This window comes from Periplaneta americana, chromosome 4 (assembly GCF_040183065.1).
Source record: "Periplaneta americana isolate PAMFEO1 chromosome 4, P.americana_PAMFEO1_priV1, whole genome shotgun sequence".
NCBI classification, from domain to species: domain Eukaryota; kingdom Metazoa; phylum Arthropoda; class Insecta; order Blattodea; family Blattidae; genus Periplaneta; species Periplaneta americana.
In genome coordinates this window covers 119,358,900-119,376,755 of record NC_091120.1, presented here as the reverse complement: position 1 = coordinate 119,376,755, position 17,856 = coordinate 119,358,900, and the positions used below count along the sequence as shown (strand labels likewise).

Genomic DNA, 17,856 nt, shown 5'->3' with positions numbered 1-17,856 from the left:
TTTCTCAAAATGCTAATATAGTTGATTACACTAGTATTCAACAGGAATATTCCTACAAGACTCTAAAGACTGGTGATTTCTATATTATCAGTTACCAGTGACAACCTTTCTCAGATAAAACAAAATATTGTAGTTATTTTCTTTTAATATCTGGTTTGGTGATTCCGAATGAAGTCACGAAGAAGTTGTGAGAAGAGCTAAAACTGTATCGAGAAAGAACAGTTATTATTCCTTTACGGGAGCATTGTTTAAATATAATGAACGGTTTAGGTAAAGTACTGAAAAACTTGAAAAGTTGTTAAATATAGTGGGACCTGCCATAACAAGACAAAAAAAAAAATAGAAGTCTTGCATTATAATCTCGTAAGCAACGCATAAAACCGTCAGCCTTCTTTTATTATGGCAGTGCTTTTGAATCCCGTTGTACTTGCTTGCGTGCAATAACGACCCAAGCAGGGACCGCTAAAGTTTACCATTGCCATAATTAGTAATCATTTGTACCCAACAAACTTTTATTGTAAATGATTTCCTATGTTTTCATATCATTTATCTTAATGTTTTCTTTTTCCTTTCAAATTGTCTCACAATAGGTTTTCATGATTATTCTTTATGAATTGATTAGTAGGCCGATCTATTCGAACCCTTATTTAGGGCGGCTTTTTTATTAAAACAATTCTTTTCGTTATCTTGTGTATCTGTGCTCTGGTCTCCGATCATGCGCAGTTTCTTACATCTGAGACGAATATTCAATCGTCTCATTCTTTTCTAGGGAAACTGTACATAACGAGTTAATATTGTGCAATGTGGCAGCATTTTGTGCAATAGATGAATCTGAGAGGATAAAAAGAGATGAACATATTGACGTCATAGAATCGATACGAATATTTCTGCGCAGGTACTTCCTATTCGTCGTGATCTTTCCATAGCCTTCACCAACGCACTCAATATATGTCGCTGTGGGTTGGCTACACTGTTATGTGATGCAAACTGTAGTGGACAGTGGACATTTTGCTGGAGCGGAGTAATTAATACAGTCTGATAATAAGTAATATTAGTTATTTTATAGTATTTTGAAGATAAGTGACGTTAACTAGTGAAATGTACCGATTGTTTTGTTCATATGTGTAGGCTGTTGGCCGAAGTTGTATGAAAATATTAACAAGAATTGATACTGTAACGTAAGTATGAATGGCGCACTTGCAGGGTACTTTGGTTCAAAATGAAGTGGCGGTAGCAAGTAGTTATAAAGTCCATTCGCAGTTTAACAGGCTTGGAACTTACAATACAGTTTCGGATTTCCCCCAGTTTCTCTGAGCCCCAAATTTCCTTTGCAAAAACGCGTTTTCGCGTACGTTTTAAATTTCTTCTCCCATATCCCTTCTCTTTTAATTGAATTCAAATTATATTAAAAGTAACACAATAAGACAGAAATAAGAATCGTGGTATTCATATTTCGGTAGTGCCCATATTTCTCTAACACCGAGAATTAGACTTACAGAAATATATTTGTGTAGTACTTCTGTAACTTTAAATTTATTTTTTTTTTGTATGCATTCGAAGGTTAGTTGTATAATAGGTATATAGGCTAATACCTACTCTGAAACTTCGATTTATGCAGGAATTCCAAGACAGTTGTGGATCGGCTCAGAATTTGTTGTACCCGACTATTTATAAAACCGATTGCCTAAATATTCTTAATCTGGAAGAAAAACGTAATTTTGCTACATCGTGCAATATAGGCTAGTATAATCTAAAGGTCTTGATCTGGCAAATTACGTAGCATAAAATACTTACGACCTCTTCGGAATCTGTGAAAATAATCAACTAGGGCTTGTAGGTGATGTGGATTATAATTTAAACTTCGGTATCTCCTCATACTACACAATTCCTCGGCCTCATATCACTTAAGTAATCCCCTCAACTAACCCACCAACTTTGTCACGTAGCCTATCTTGGCGTAATGTTAGTCTATCTAATCCATAAAGAAACTTAAATCGACGTCAGTCCCGTGTGTGGTGTGGGACTGTATCATAGATTGGCATTATTATTATTACTATTATTATTATTATTATTATTATTATTATTATTATTATTATTATTATTATTATTGATTAAGAATGAGTTTTCTATTATCGTGTGATAAAAATAAAAGGAAGCAGAGCACTGTTAATATATTTTGTTACAGTCTTTGATATCATTGCATGTAATCTTACATGCTGAAAGTGGCTGAACAGAATTTTACAATCTTACAAAATACCACTGTTTACTCCCGTGAAGCACTTGCGTTAATGCATAACTGGCATATGTGTAAAGCTGGCGGGTCTGGTATTGTTCACTTGTTCCCACTCAGGCTTTGCTTTGCATATACGAATCTTTGACTTGTTAGGTTAGTTTAGGCTTTTATTAACTTATGTCTTGTATATACGGATCAGTGACAGGTTTGGTTAGGCTTTTATTACGCTTTGCATGTACGAATCTCTGCAGGATTTTCAAAACCTGGTGATTTGTGTTTAGTGATGTCAGCAGAATGGCCGAAGTGGAAACGAAGTTACAATATAAGAATTTTGTGTCTATTTCATTATTATTTGTTGTGCTTCGCTGTATTCCAGCGGTTATTGAATTAATACAAGTTTTACGTTCTTCAAATTACATCGTATCATGTGTTTTATGTTCCTACATTCCTTTCTTTCACTAGAAATCACAACATTTGCACTTCTATTACAACACACTTTTCATTTCACACGTAATTTACTATATTTCCGAACAATTTCCTTTTCTTGAAATATTTTCCTATAAAATCCATAATTTTTTTAATCTGCCTCTGCAAGAAATCCCTAACAAATTCTATCATTTCCACTTCCAAAATCCACCAGAACTACCTCAACGCTCGTTTTTCCCTTCAAATGAATACAGTACTGTGAGTTCATTCTTTAATCTGACAATGTTCAATAGCTATGTTCTTGTGGGTTTCTTTAAGTTTTTCAAATGCGAGGAAATTGTGTTCTTTATGCTGTATACTTCTTGGGTCCAGTAGGGTCAAATGAGCGAAATCTTTCTTCTAATTGCACAATTATGTTCTCCAAAATGTAACTGTAGAGAGATCTCCTTAATACTGTGGAATCTTCACCACTACAGTGTCGTCTAGCAAATGCGTCGTCTTTGACATGATATGCCTGAGTTTAGGGTGACCAGATTGACAAAGATAGAAAAGAGGACACAAAGCTTCAAAAAGGAGGACATTGTTCGAAAAAATAGGACAGATAATATGTAAAAGATTTACACTTAGGCCTATATTATACTATGAATTACGTCAATATCTTTATTCTTACAAAATATTTACAGTACGGATTTAGGCTTATATCATACTTAAAAGTATGTTAATATTACAAAAATAATTGTAATAAAACTTAATAATAATGCTTTTACAGTTAGCTACACAGGGAAAGTCAAGGAAACTGTAATTATTAAAGAAGACAGAAAATATCTACGGGTCATTCCATTGTAACAAACGTTACATTCTTACATGGATTTGAACATTCAACATTTTTCTGCAGTCAACTGTAGACAAGAGCAATGCTTTGGAACATACCTGGTAATAGAGGATAGTGTGAAGATTATATAGTACCAAAACTATAATATTGTGATGGTGCATGTTCTTGGGTTTATAATTTGAAAAAATGTAACAAACGTTACATCAAAGGACATGGATTCTTAAGTTGTGAAAGGCCGTTGTGATTCTCTGTTCTTACAATATTTTATGTCAGATAAAAAAAATACAGCTTGAATCTAGGAAGATTACAGAACTAAATGACATAAACGTTTTTAATCCTACAGATGTATGTTAAGTTACTTGAAAATAATTAAAAACTTAGAGTAACAAACGTTACAGAGTCAGAATTGAACAGTTTGTAAAGAACATCCTAGTGATAATTTGAAAAAAAGGTAATTTTTGAGAGTACAATAACATTCTTACTCGACTAGCACAGTAAAATTTCTGTTGATAATAAATTTTCCCCTAACTTCCTTAGGTTTAGGCAATGTGCTTAAAACCAGGTCTGGGGATATTTCATCTATATCGTCATTTGTTTGGTACACAAAGTAAGTGTTCTTTCCTTCTCTTCTTCTCATGAACTGTACACTACACATATTACTCACATAATTGAGAAGGATTATATGTCCGACATAATAACTTATTGTCCAGTTTGTGGGTAATGGACCAATACGTAATCACCAACTGATAGTTCTGAAAATTTTGAATTCATGGCATGATCAATGGAATGAGTAGATTTTGTAGGGCTGCTTGTTTCGTCCTGTGTTTCTTTTATTTTATGTTTCTTAAATGGTTCAACATCTCCAGTATTTGAGAAGAGCCCAACTGTGTTTGTTGCAGCAATTTTCACACATCGGGCTTGTTGGATTCCTACCACTGGCAATGCATTTTTCCATTCTTCTACATATTTTGCAGCAATTGAGTCATTTTACCAGCAAGGACATAAAAACAATGTATGTTGTAAATGTTAGATTTTGTGATATTATAAAATTGCTCAGCATTTTGCATGGTAGCATTTCCTTGTAAAACTCACTTCCATACACTGATTTAAAGGTAGCTCCAACACCATCGTGTGGGCCCTTACCATGGTAAGACTAGTTATAGTTCCACTCAACATTACTCCTAGAATTTAGGATAATGTGCACAAGTATGATATTGCCTTTCGGTTTTTAAAATGTTGTGCAGCACCATCAGTCCACAGATAAACTGAAGTTATAGGAGACTGCTTTAATGTAGACAGGTAGTTTAGTAGGATTTCATTGAAAGCAGCAACTTCAGCAGTGCCATGACTCTGTGTATCACTAATGACTGCTAAACATATTGTTGTGACATCATCAGTAGAAGATTTTCGGAAATAGCAAACTGCAGTATATATTGTCGTTGATGTTTCAGCTGATGTGTGTGTCCTGTGTGCTGCCATAACTTCATTCTGAAATTTCCTACATAGTTCTCAGCAAAATCTGTTAGGAGAATCAGCTGTCCTGGTTGTAGTGATGATTTTTGATTCTGCTGTTCCTTCCATTGTCTTCTTTTATTGTATATGTGACTGGATAGTTGAGTTAGCTGATTCTTGAAATAAGTGAAGAATTCATTTATAGACATATCTTTTTGAACCAGATGTCCACCTTCCCATTGCTTGGTGTGAACCTCATCACAGTCATCATCAATCAGCGTGGATTCAATATCTCCACATTCTTGGCAACTTCTTTTCATACAGTTCTTATTTTCAGTTTGACAAACTGTTTCTTTCAGAAGCTCCTGGATGGTTTTTGGTTTCTCACTTGTTTTCCAGGGCGCTGCTGAAATCATTAACTGCTTATTTTCACAGTAAGGGTAGCAGCACATTATCTGATCCTTATCAGAGACCAACCTGACATGTTTCGGTCGCATTTCACAAAATTTTGATAGACCAATCTTTACATTTGGATTCTGCTCTCGAAAAAGTGTGTATACTTCACGCAAATGATACACAAGCAGCCTTTTTTGCATATATTCTTTCTTTCCATCCTCACGTATTATAATAAAATCTTTTTTTCCAGGGAGTTGGCGGGAAACATCGTCACATTCATAAAAATCCTTCACCATTTGCATAGTATCTGCAGTAATAGACAATGTAGAAGATGTGGCTGTACTAATAGATTAAATGATTCGGCAAGCTTTCTTACTACGGCTGTTTGTTTTCGAGGGCTCCTTGGAAGGTTTCTTTGTGCTCTTTTTATAGCCTGTCCAAAAGAATTTGCGCTCGTATAAGGAGGACTTCCTGAAGAACCGTCTTTCAAAATACATGAACTTAAAACTCTTGCTTTTTGTCTTCTATGATATTCTTGCACTCGCTTCCTAGTGGCTTCTCTTTCTGCAGATTTTTCCGATTTTGATTTTGGCTTTTTCCTAAGTTTCCTTATAATATTACGACACTTTTCTAGTCTCTCTTGAGTTTTTTCTGTGCCCATTCTAGCTCTGTACTCACGCATTCTCTCAGCAGCAGATTTTGGAGTTTTTTTTTCATACTGAAATGCATATATGGCCCGTCAAACATGAAAACGTACTAAAACACGTCTTATTTTAAATATAGGCCTACCAAACATAGGCCATTAATCAATAATTTAATGTATTACATCTGATTATCTTATTATTTTTTGTGTAACAAACGTTACCATATTGATATGTAACGTTTGTTACACAGAATTTATATAAAATTATTATTTGAAAAATCAGAATGTCTAGTATTTATGTAGCTTACATGAGGAAGGAAAACAATACAAAGTTTCATGAATTTAAATACTGTTATAGTCACAATCATGCCTTGGTATGAAAGAAAAAATTCACAACCTCAAGCGGGAATCGAACCTGCGACTTCCTGTTCTCCGGTCAGGGCTCTACCACTGAGCTATTGAGTTCGTCTCACGCCAAAGGCTTGGAATTATCCTTTCATACTGGCGACTCTGTGCAGGATTATGCAGAAAGTCGCAGGTTTGATTCCCGCTCGAGGTTGTGAAATTTTTCTTTCATACCATGGCATGATTGTGACTATAATAGTATTTAAATTCATTAATATGTCACATCAACGGACGTGTATACGTCACCAAACATCATAAGATGAAGATTACAAAGTTTCATTTTAAAATAAAAAACAGTTTTCTAATTATGAAATAAAATTAATATTTTTGTAACAAACGTTACATAACCTAATATTTCTTTTAACAGTGGATAACTACTTTAATAGATTATATTTCCACTCATTGTTACTACATACAGGCACTGAAACAAATACTTTCAAAGGTAATATAGCACTAACTTCATGGAATTTAATATTCTGATAGCTATGTCCTAAAATCAAATGACGTAATCTTACCAGAATCCCTCTGTAGCAGCCATGTCGACTTTGTTTGTTGGGAACAAACAAATTATGGCGCGAAAATTAAAATTATATCATGCTGTATAAAGTCAATGTAGCCTATTGGAGAACTTTTTAATGCAAAAGAACAGTTTTTTCGATTAAATATAAAATTTTGTCTTTATGTCCCTCATCTCGTGGAATGACCCCTACCCTCTTTAGATTTAGGCTTAGGCCTATATTATTATACTTAATATTATGTCAGTATCTATTTTATTACAGTATACTTATGATAAAACTTAATATAAAATGATTTTACAGTTAATTACATATGAAAGTCAAAGGAACTATAATTATTATCAAAATACATAAAAAACCGCACAAAATGTGAATTTAATATTACTTTGTATGCAAAGAGAGTTATGATCGTTGGCAAACAGTATATTCTGTTGATGCTGCTGCCACGTACAGGAAAATTACTTAGAAAAGGCGTCAAATCAGATAATTTCAAAATATCAGACATACAAGTTACGAAAAGGAGGACATTTCTTGATTTTTTTAAAATCTGCCCAGACCCCGGGCAAAGGCCTAAAAAAGGACATGTCCGGACCACTGCCTGCTGGATCGCATGCTATGGCTGCTTACATGGCCTGCTCAATCAGCGCTTATATGTGAGTAATGAAAAAGAGTTATTTTGCCGCTAGGTGACAGATAGTGCCCACCGCTATTAACATTATCACTATGTGCAAAGTACCCTAAAATAACTATTGTTACGACGTCCTTAAGTACCAGAAGAGACGAGGGCTTAGGGTGTCCGGATCCTTTACACAGTGCTTAATATGTAATAATATTAATACTAAACTTAAAACTTAAATTTTTTCTAAGCAATACTACATCCAAACTCAAGTTCTAATTAATGGTTTTGTATCACATTGTATAATAATTATACAAGTATGCTTGCTTTAGGCATTTACTAAAATTTTATTAAAATAAATTAACGTAATAAAAATGTCTGAAATTGATACAAAAAATTTGAACAAGTTTAAACTTATTTATGAAGAAATATATGCTTCCTGTAACCAAGCTAAGAGATTACTGGGAATCACGGTTCAATACTAGGCCTACTGTTTTATTAAGCTCAGTATTGCCCCATATATAAAAATGCTCATTCGAAGTGTGATAAATTATGCTCTCATTAAACAAAAATCCCCCCCCCCCCCGAAAAGAAATGTTGAGTAAAATACTGCAAACAGATAATTTACCCCACACTTTGCAAATATTAAGTTCTAATTCAGTGTGTTTTACGAGATACTGTATTCTGATCTTTTCCACTTCTTGTTGCTGTAATACCATGGGCAGATAAGTTACACTTAAAATGACAAGAAATTAGCTTAATTAAGATCTTAAAGGAAAAACTTACACCATTGTAAATATATTATAATTAATATTGTTATGTTTAGGGAACCGAGTTTTATATCTCGTACAAAAAATCTTGTTTAGAAAACAACATTAAATGAAACGTATTGTAACTCGAATATTTCATACTTCCAATATATTCTAAAGAAAAAAATCATATAGCCTAATTAATAAACAATCACGTACATTGTAATTACTTCTAAGATTAATGCCACATGCATAACTACCAAATAACACTCCATGATTAATTAAGAACTCGCGCAATTCTTCTTTCCTCAATCTAATAAACTCTACCTCATTCTACATCCCACACACAAGACACGATCCACTTCCATCGAAGTTATCCACACAAAAGACAGATCCTTCAGTACTCCAATCGATCGACACCATGATTAATTAAGAACTCACGCAATTTTTCTTCCCTCAATCTACTGTTCTCCAACCAGGAGATCAACCGTGAAAGGAATGTGCTTACTATTGCGTCATCTATTGGAGTGAAGTAGATAGATAATATCGTTACAACGTCAGTTTAAAAACCATGTGCTCTCCTGCATATTGTAACTTTTATTTCAACTCAATAATAGGATTTGTATTCTTCCAACAATAATTCCTTTCTACAATTCGCCTTAAACGCTCTCGTCAACAATTGGATTTTCACTCAACACAGTATTCGTTATAGCACTCCACTGACGGCAATGACAATTTACTTGGACTAGTACGAACAACAATGAACTGTTAATCTTAACTAATATTTACAAAGCACTATTTACAAATCAGAACTATCAGTTCTCAGTTCACAGTTCTTCTAGCTCAGTCACTCGAGTTCACAGTATCTCGAACCACAGACCTTCAGAGACAGTTCACTGTACTCGAACTCAGGTCCCTCCAACTGCGGTCCACTGCACTCGAACTCAGGTCCTTCCAACTGCTGTCCACTGCACTCGAACTCAGGCCTTCGGATGCTGATACAGTTGCGGACGCACACTCGAGCCGAACTCCGGTACACAAGACTGGCTTGCTTGCTCTGGCTTTCTCACTGACTGGCTGACTAATCAACTGAAAACTACTCGAGTTCGCTGGCGTTTCTTCTTTTATAGCGAAATCATAGTTGCGAGAAATTTCTACAGCTGTGCAGATATCTCCACTTCGACGGACTTCTCGAAGAGTCGGGAAGGTCCATTCCCCCTTCCCTCCTTAAGCAGCTGCGCGCGCGATCTCCCCTCGTCGCGTGGGCCCTTTCCCCTCTCTCCGCCGCGCCGTCCATCAGTGCTCCGTGAAGCCCGCGCGATCTGCTCTCTTGCGGGACGCTGGTCGTGAGTTCGAATCTCACGTCGCTGTCACAATATGTTATTTCCTATATGGAGGGATTAAAAGACCAGGAGATTAACAGTGATCTAATTTTGTAACTAGGGTAGTATAAATATGTGTGTAACAATGTTATTGTTTGTGCTGTGAGAGCGAGCCAGTAGAGATACGAGTACCCACGTGTGTGACCTTATGACATCAACATTCATTCACAGCATTACCCCGCTCAGTTTCATTCCGGAAAGACTTTCTCGTGGTTGGAGCACAGTAATAAACTCTACCTCACTCGTTCTACATCCCGCACACAAAACACGATTCACTTCGATTGAAGTCGAGATAAAAGACATATCCTTCAATACTCCAATCTGTCAACCAGTCGAATTCTCCACCCAGCAGCCAGTCACAACAACCCCACTAAAATGGAACCACCAAACACCACAAAGCCTGCCGAATTCAACTGTATAAATCGTAATAAATTACCAATTCAAAAAAAAAAAATCTTTTCTGACAAATAAAAAGCAAAACACTGTTTTCACCTTATAAAACTACCCTATAATGAAGAGTTCTTATTTAAAAATCCGCCCAGTAGTCAAACTCCATAATTACCAAAACACATATTTTATTAGTGGGATTTTGTTCATTTATTTCTTCTACACATTTAAATGTGAATTCAGTTTATATAACTTATGTAACTTATAATAATAATAATAATAATAATAATAATTGTAATAATAATAATAATAATAATAATAATAATCTACATGAATAATAATTATGAAGCCAGTGTGTTACAATAACAAAAATATATGCTCAATATTCACATAGGTTTTACTTGCTCCTCTATATTACTTGGCAGGAAATGTATTACATTGGCTACATAACAAACGGTAATACATAGATAAAAAGAAACACTGCTTCTTCTACCCAGTTTTCATGAGATTGACAAATTGTGTATAATTAAATAATTTAAATTGTTCAAATTGTAATCTTTTCATTAACCTGAGATGTTGATACAACATCGTAAAATAACACAATAAAAATATATTTTAATGATTTGTACAAAAGTCAGACAATGACTGGTGATATTTAACTTTTAGGCTACTGATAAGCTATTGAAGGTGCTTACATTTAGATTCAGTAATTGGTATTTTTGACTAGTGCACCATGTTGTGACTACACAATTTACATCTCTGAGGCAGGAAGTTCCACTCCTCAAAATATTTTATTTTGTGAAATATTTCACCATGTGCACAACGACACTGTATACTGATGCGCTACAGATCCCCTGGCATAATATTTGGACATCATACTCTGTTGACAGGAAAATTGCCCAACTTAACAAATAGATTCTTAGACTATATGACAAACATGTGCCACTAACAAAGAAATGCACAAAGAAACCTCCTGTACCTTAGATGACGGATGACCTACATCAGTGTTCTCAGACATGAGCTAATCGGGCAGTCCTTGCTCCTTCCGGAATACCATTGCCCTCACAAGCGCAGCTAGATAAGCGTTCAGGTATCTTCGTGACAGTGACGTCAAACACTACGTAATATGAACAGATCGACTCGGTCACTTACAGACCTTACAGTTACACCTTGCTTTCTGTTAGCCTCTGTAGAGAAAAGGCTCTGTCTAAAGTGGCTAGGAAATCTGAAAACTATGCATTACAAGAAAGTTTGGAAAAAAATTATTTGTTTACAGTGTGTGGAACTAATAAGGTTGAGATAAAGGAATATGTAGACAGTCTTTAAGCACCCAGTACCAGAGCTTATTGATGTGAAATGGATAAAAGATTTAGCCTTTCTTAATCATATCACTGCGTCTTAGTCAAAAGCCTACAAGGGAAAGATAGCTTAATAATTGACATGTATAATAAAATCATATCTTCTGTCATGAGGCTCACGTTATTGGAAGCCTAGCTGAAATTCGGAACATTAAAGAGTTATTTGGTTTAACAGAACAGCAACATTTTAGATACAGTGAAAATTTGAAAGATCTTAGAATATCATTTGAGCATAGATTCAAAGAGTTTCATCTTTTTAAAAAGGATTTTGAATTGTTTACAACTCCATTTTCGGTGATGTATAATGTGTATAGATTATGTACATTATATGTGGTGTGTGTGTGTTTTTTTTTTCATTTATACAATTTTATATAGTTGATTAGCTTTCGTCATTTTTAATATTTTACACTTTTAATTTTAATTTTGAGGCTCTTTAACATGAATGTTACAATGTACAAGTAAGTTATTTTATCATTCTCAAATATGAATGAATACACATATTTATATGGAATATATCCATTCAGAAGGCTTACTTTCATTTTCCTTACACAAAGACCACTCACAATGTTACAAGCTATGGATTATGTACATGCCTAACGTGAAATATAATAGGCTATGTTAATAACATGTTACGAATCAAAGGTGATGTGGGTGTACGTCTTATCACAGAAGGGTTACAATCAGCGCTCTCAAGGTTACATCATTCTATGATCAGGTTCCTTCAGTTTCGCAATGACTAATGATGCTTTGCCCAGTGCAATTTTAACCTTGAGACCGCTGACATGCATGATCTGATGGCAAGGAGAGATGCGGCTTACCGAGCGTATAGATGTGACAAAAGCGACTTTCTCTATAACCAATACAAACAATTACGTAATAAGATTACTCAGACCATTTGGAATGCAAAACTAAAACATTTTCATAACCTTTCCTCACCGGACTCTAATTCCTCGATACTATATATAGAAAAATATACGGAACCTAGGCCTAGGAAACACCAGATGTGAAGCTGACAATACAATTCCAGTAGAAATCCTTAATGACTATTTCACATCTGTACAGACAGTTAACTTGGATGAGATGGGGAAAAAAGGGTGATGATGACGAGCTACGAAATACTCCACTACCGACTCATGACAAGTTTCAGTTCTCATATGTCCAGTGGCGAAGCTTCAGGGTAGGCAGGGTAAGCTGAGCTTTCCCAAACATTTTCGAAGAAGGGACAAGATCAATTTAGGATTTAGTTAATTAAAAACAGGAGTATTTCGTTTACTTTTTAGTGAAGTAAAGCACGACCTGTAAATGGACTGATCACTACATCCATTTGTAGAAAGTGAGGGAGGGCAGGCAGCTGAGTATGTGTACACAGATTAAGCTGACTCAGCCACAAAGCAGCCACTGAGCGCTCCTAGATCTGTCCTGGGGTGAGAGGGAAAGGACTGCTCCAGTAAGCCACCTTATTCGAGCTTGTAGCTGGCTTATGCTCGATGTTTGAGTAGAGCGAATGCATTTCCATCTTAATAACTAATGCAGCTTCTTTTATTTTTGTGTTTTAGTGTCTTGATTTACATTTAACTGTGATATACTTTGTATTATATTGACAATGTTATTTTAACATTTAGTGCAGTGTATTTAGCAAAGAAAAATTGAAGATGCTGTAGATATTAACCACGACTCATTCAATTCAGTTGACTTTTTGTTAAATAATTCTATAAATAATCTAACTTTTGAACAAAAAGTGGATCTAAAAGGACAAATAACCAGACCAAAATTAAATATTTCACAGAATGATGGTAAATATATCAGAATGTTCCAAGAAAAGTGGTACTTGTAATAAAGGTGGTTGGCAGGAAATGAAACAGAGGACATATCACTGTTATTATTGCTTAATGTTTGGTGGAGAAGATTCATGGTGTAAAGGAGATCAGACAGCACTGAAGAACTTTGAACTTAGGCTTCTAAACATGCCACAAGTAAGCAGCATATAAGAAATTCTGAGATGTTTCATATGTTAGGAAGATACAGAATCGATCATTATATTTCAGAAAGTGCCCGTCTTGAAGCTGATAGACACAACAATGTTTTGCGTAATTGAAAAATTATAGGCTGCCTCATTGATGTGGTGTGTCATTTAGCAAAGCAAGAACAAGCTTTCAGGGGACACGATGAGAGCTTAGATTCTCTCAATAAAGGGAATTATTTAGAAACTCTAAATCTGCTGGCTATGGAGGAGGGATTAATGGAAGACCATTTGGAAAGTAGCACAGTATTTAGGGGTACATCATTCAGAACAATTTAATCGAATCAGTCACCATTGACATCAATGAGAACATTCAGAAGGAAATTAATGATGCAACTTTTGTGTCAATTCAGGCTGATGAGACAACTGACGTTTCTGTAAAAGCACAATTCAGTATCATTGCCAGATATGTTCATGGTAGAAGTATCAGAGAACGTTTTTTGGGATTTTATGATGTTTCAGCTAATAAAACTGCCAAGGGGCTGTCAAAAGAAATCATCACCATCCTAGAAAAATACAATATGGAGGAGAAACTTGTTTGCCAGATATGTGACAGTGCTTCAGCTATGTCAGGATGTCATGGTGGGGTGCAAGCCATTATATGCTGAAAGTACGCCAGAGCGATTTTCGTTCATTTTTATGCGCACCAGCTGAATTTGGTTCTATTACATAGTGCCAAATTAAAGAAGTTACACTTTTCATCTACAACCTCACTGCATTTCATTCCTTCTTCAGTAGATATTGTTCTTGTGCAGAACTGCTTTGACAACTTGGGTTTCAGCTACCTCATCCAGCACAAACATGTTGGAATTACAATTTATGAGCTGTGTCCACCATCAAACACCATTACCAAGAGTTGAGAAATTCGGTGAATTCTGTAACTGAGTCTGATGACTGGGATCCTGAATCTGTAAATAATGTAGGACTGGAGAATTTTAGATTCTTTAATGTTCACATTTATCTTGTGTCTTTTCAATAAGATTTTTATCTTCATTGAACATTTGTTCAATGTCTTTCAAACTAAGTGCACGAGTGATATAAACTTATATATAAATGAAATCAGAACGGCCAAATCAAACATTTCATCTCTACGGTCAGACAGAGTATTATATGAGGTCAAGAGAGTATGCAGTTGAACACAAAAAACCAGGAAGACTTCCAACCCAAGCATTTTGTTGAAACTCACAAATGTGTTGCATTTGAAATTCTTGATTCCATCATAGTCCAGTTAGATGAACAATTCAGCAATTTCGACGAAATTTCATTTGTAGAACTCCTGAACCATAAAAGATTTCCCCAGTTCAAACAAACGTTTTCTGGTATTCAGTTTCAAAAACTTAAAAATACCTATCCTAATGAGTTTAACTTTATAGCACTACAAAATGAACTGGTTAATATCTACAGTTCCGGAAAAGATGACAAATCCTGCATTGAATTATTGGCTTTCATAGTAGATAATAAGCTCAAAACAGTATATGAGCAGACAGTAAAATAACTTCAGCTAATTCTCAGCATTCCAATGAGTTCTACTACTACAGAACATTCAATGAGCACATTAAAAAGGATTAAAAACTATCTTCGAAATTCCATTACAAATAATAGGTTATTCAATCTAGCTACAATTTCAGTTGAAAGGGAGCTTTCTAGTCTGTGTTCTCAAGATGTTGTGTTCAAAGAACGAGTGATAGACATTTTTTCAGAAATGAAAAACAGACGCTTGCAATTGATATATAAGAAATCTTAGGCAACTGTGAACCACCAAGATAGGATAGATTGTATTTAATTGTAAGTACAGTAGTCAGCTTCCTTTCCTTCTGTTTCCTTACAGCATGAAACTTGCGTTCAGGGACTGTGTTCATCTGATAATCTGCAGTGCATACTTGTCATGTGTTTAATGTCAGAAAGACATGTTGCTCTCTGAACATCATCTCCTTTATAATAATAATAATAATAATAATAATATTATTATTATTATTATTATTATTATTATTATTATTATTATTATTATTATTATTATTATTATTATTATTATTATTATTATGAATACTGTTACTAGTCTATTATATAAATACACATCACTATTTCCTAACCATGCCTTCAGCTCAGCTTACTCAAAAATTTTTGTCACACTTCCCTACTGCATATGTTGCAGAACCAGACTTGGAAGGAGCACTGAAATCTATAACTACTCAAGCTGGGGGAATAGATAAAATAAATACTAAATTACTGCTTATGATATTTGACATAATACTGCCTACACTGACATATATTTAACACATTACTGCAAATTTTCCAAGCCTCTTGGAAAAAAGCCCTTATCCATCCTCTCCCTAAAAATAAAACTCCATCTTCTCTGGACGACTATAGACCTATTAGCATCCTACGTCATTATTAAAAGTACTGGAACATATTGTACACAAGCAACTGATAACATATTTGAACCATAATAACTTACTCGAAGATTACCAATCAGGATTTAGGACTGGCTACAGCACCACAACTACTTTAGTATGTGTCAATGAAGGATACTGTTGATATTGAACTCCTTTTGTGTAAATTGAAGAACTTGAAACTGTCTGATAATGCTGCCGCTTGGTTTCAATCCTACCTTTGTGACCGCCAGCAGTGTACATTAGTTGGTGATTTCTCTTCTGAATGGCGCATCATGAAGTCTGGAGTTCCTCAAGGGTCGGTACTAGGTCCTCTATTATTTATGATATATATTAACGACATGATAAATGCATACATCACTGCAGATACCACTTGTTTGCTGACGATTTACACATCTATATACACATTCGTCCTGAAGAACTAACTGATGCAGTGACCACAATGACTGAAGACTTAAACTGTATCTATCTATAGGCTCAGAAGTTCGGATTGAGGTTAAACCCAGGAAAATCGCAGGCAATTGTACTGGGACATCAGCACTTGCTCAGTACAATTAACGAGAAAACCATACCGAGACTGTCAATAAATGGGTCATTTATTAATTATAGCGGCACTATAAAAAATCTTGGATTATTAATGAACAGAGATCTAAATTGGAATAGTCAAGTAACTCATATCTGTAAGAAAGTATTTTTCATTGCTCCACTCTCTAAATCATTTTCGATATTGTTTACCTCTTTCCTTAAAAAGAAACATCATTCAGTTGCTAGTGATGCTCAATTTTGATTACTGCGATTCTCTCTTGACAATTATAACAGCCAATTTAACTGAAAGACTACAACATGTTCATAATTGTGTGTCCGCTTCATCTGCAATATTCGTAGATTTGACCATATAACACCATCTTTTGAAGCTCCTTCATGGGTCTGCCTAAAGGAGCAGAGAACAGCACATTTTTTTTATCTGTTCTATTTAGAATATTCTCACTTCTACTCCAAAATATCTGAGAACTCACTTTGAATACCTTACAACATTGTGGAATCAACATCAGCCTTTATTATCCATTCCTCATTACTGTACCTCTTTCTATTCATTATCTTTCACCATGACAGTTTGTCGCCTATGGAACTCTTTACCTCGTCCTGTCAGGGATTACCATACATTTAATCAATTTAAATTGAGAATTAAGAATTACTTACTTTTACATGGAATTGATTCGTGAGTGCTAGCCGATTTTTTATAGTTTTTCTGTGTGTTTGTATGAATTATATTTAGGCCTATTATAAAGTAGAATTAGGATATAAATTGTAATTACTCAATTATGTATCATGTTTAGTCAGTATTTCATTATATGTAAGCTCCATAACGTGCATGATAACGATTTTATATTTAAGTATTACCATTAATTTTACTACTTTTGTTATTCCTATTGTTTCAACGTATATTTCACTTCTAGAAGAGTAGAAGAGAAGTAGGGCTCATGGCCTTAACTCTACCAGAATAAATAAATAAACTATTTAGCATTCTAAGATCATGGGCAATTGTATCTCCTGCTTTCTGGCCAGGTCTGAGAGACTGCAAAACACAATTGAAGGCTTCATATATTTTGCAGGAGGAAAATCATTCACAATTACATTGTGTGGTCTTTTAAGCCAGGCCATTCTCATTGATTTTATGTAGTCCATTGGTGAGTATATGGGTGGTTTAAAGTACTGCTCCAGAGTGGAATCCACAATGTCCACCTCCATCATCACATGACTGTTCTCGATAAAAAATTATTCAATTACAGTACTTCTCCTCTTTGATGTATCGGTCAGTAGTTTAAAAATTTAATTTCGGTTAAAAGGTAGGTATATCCATCTGTCTAACATTAGGACAATATGCTTTTGTTCTTCTGAAAGATTTTCAATACAATGTAGATTGCGAACTCATTTAAAGACACCTCTGTTTTTTTTCATGCCATACACAGAGTGTGATGTCACGATTGTTAATTTAATATATTTTGAAATTATGTTGCTGCAACTTCTGCTTTTTAATAAGACTTAGAAGCA

At 34.8% G+C, this 17,856-nt stretch overlaps 1 protein-coding gene across 4 annotated transcripts in view; it reads left to right on the top strand.

Moving 5' to 3' along the window:
- Positions 1–922: 922 nt before the first annotated feature.
- The window catches only part of Nup98-96 (nuclear pore complex protein Nup98-96), a 431,225-nt gene continuing 414,291 nt past the window's right edge, over positions 923–17,856 (top strand). For 2 of the 4 annotated variants that reach the window (XM_069823886.1, XM_069823885.1), the window contains exon 1: positions 923–1,178. The gene's annotated coding sequence lies outside the window, so the exon portion shown is untranslated. The remainder of the gene's footprint in view (positions 1,179–17,856) is intronic. The other 2 variants (XM_069823884.1, XM_069823887.1) reach the window with 1 other exon arrangement.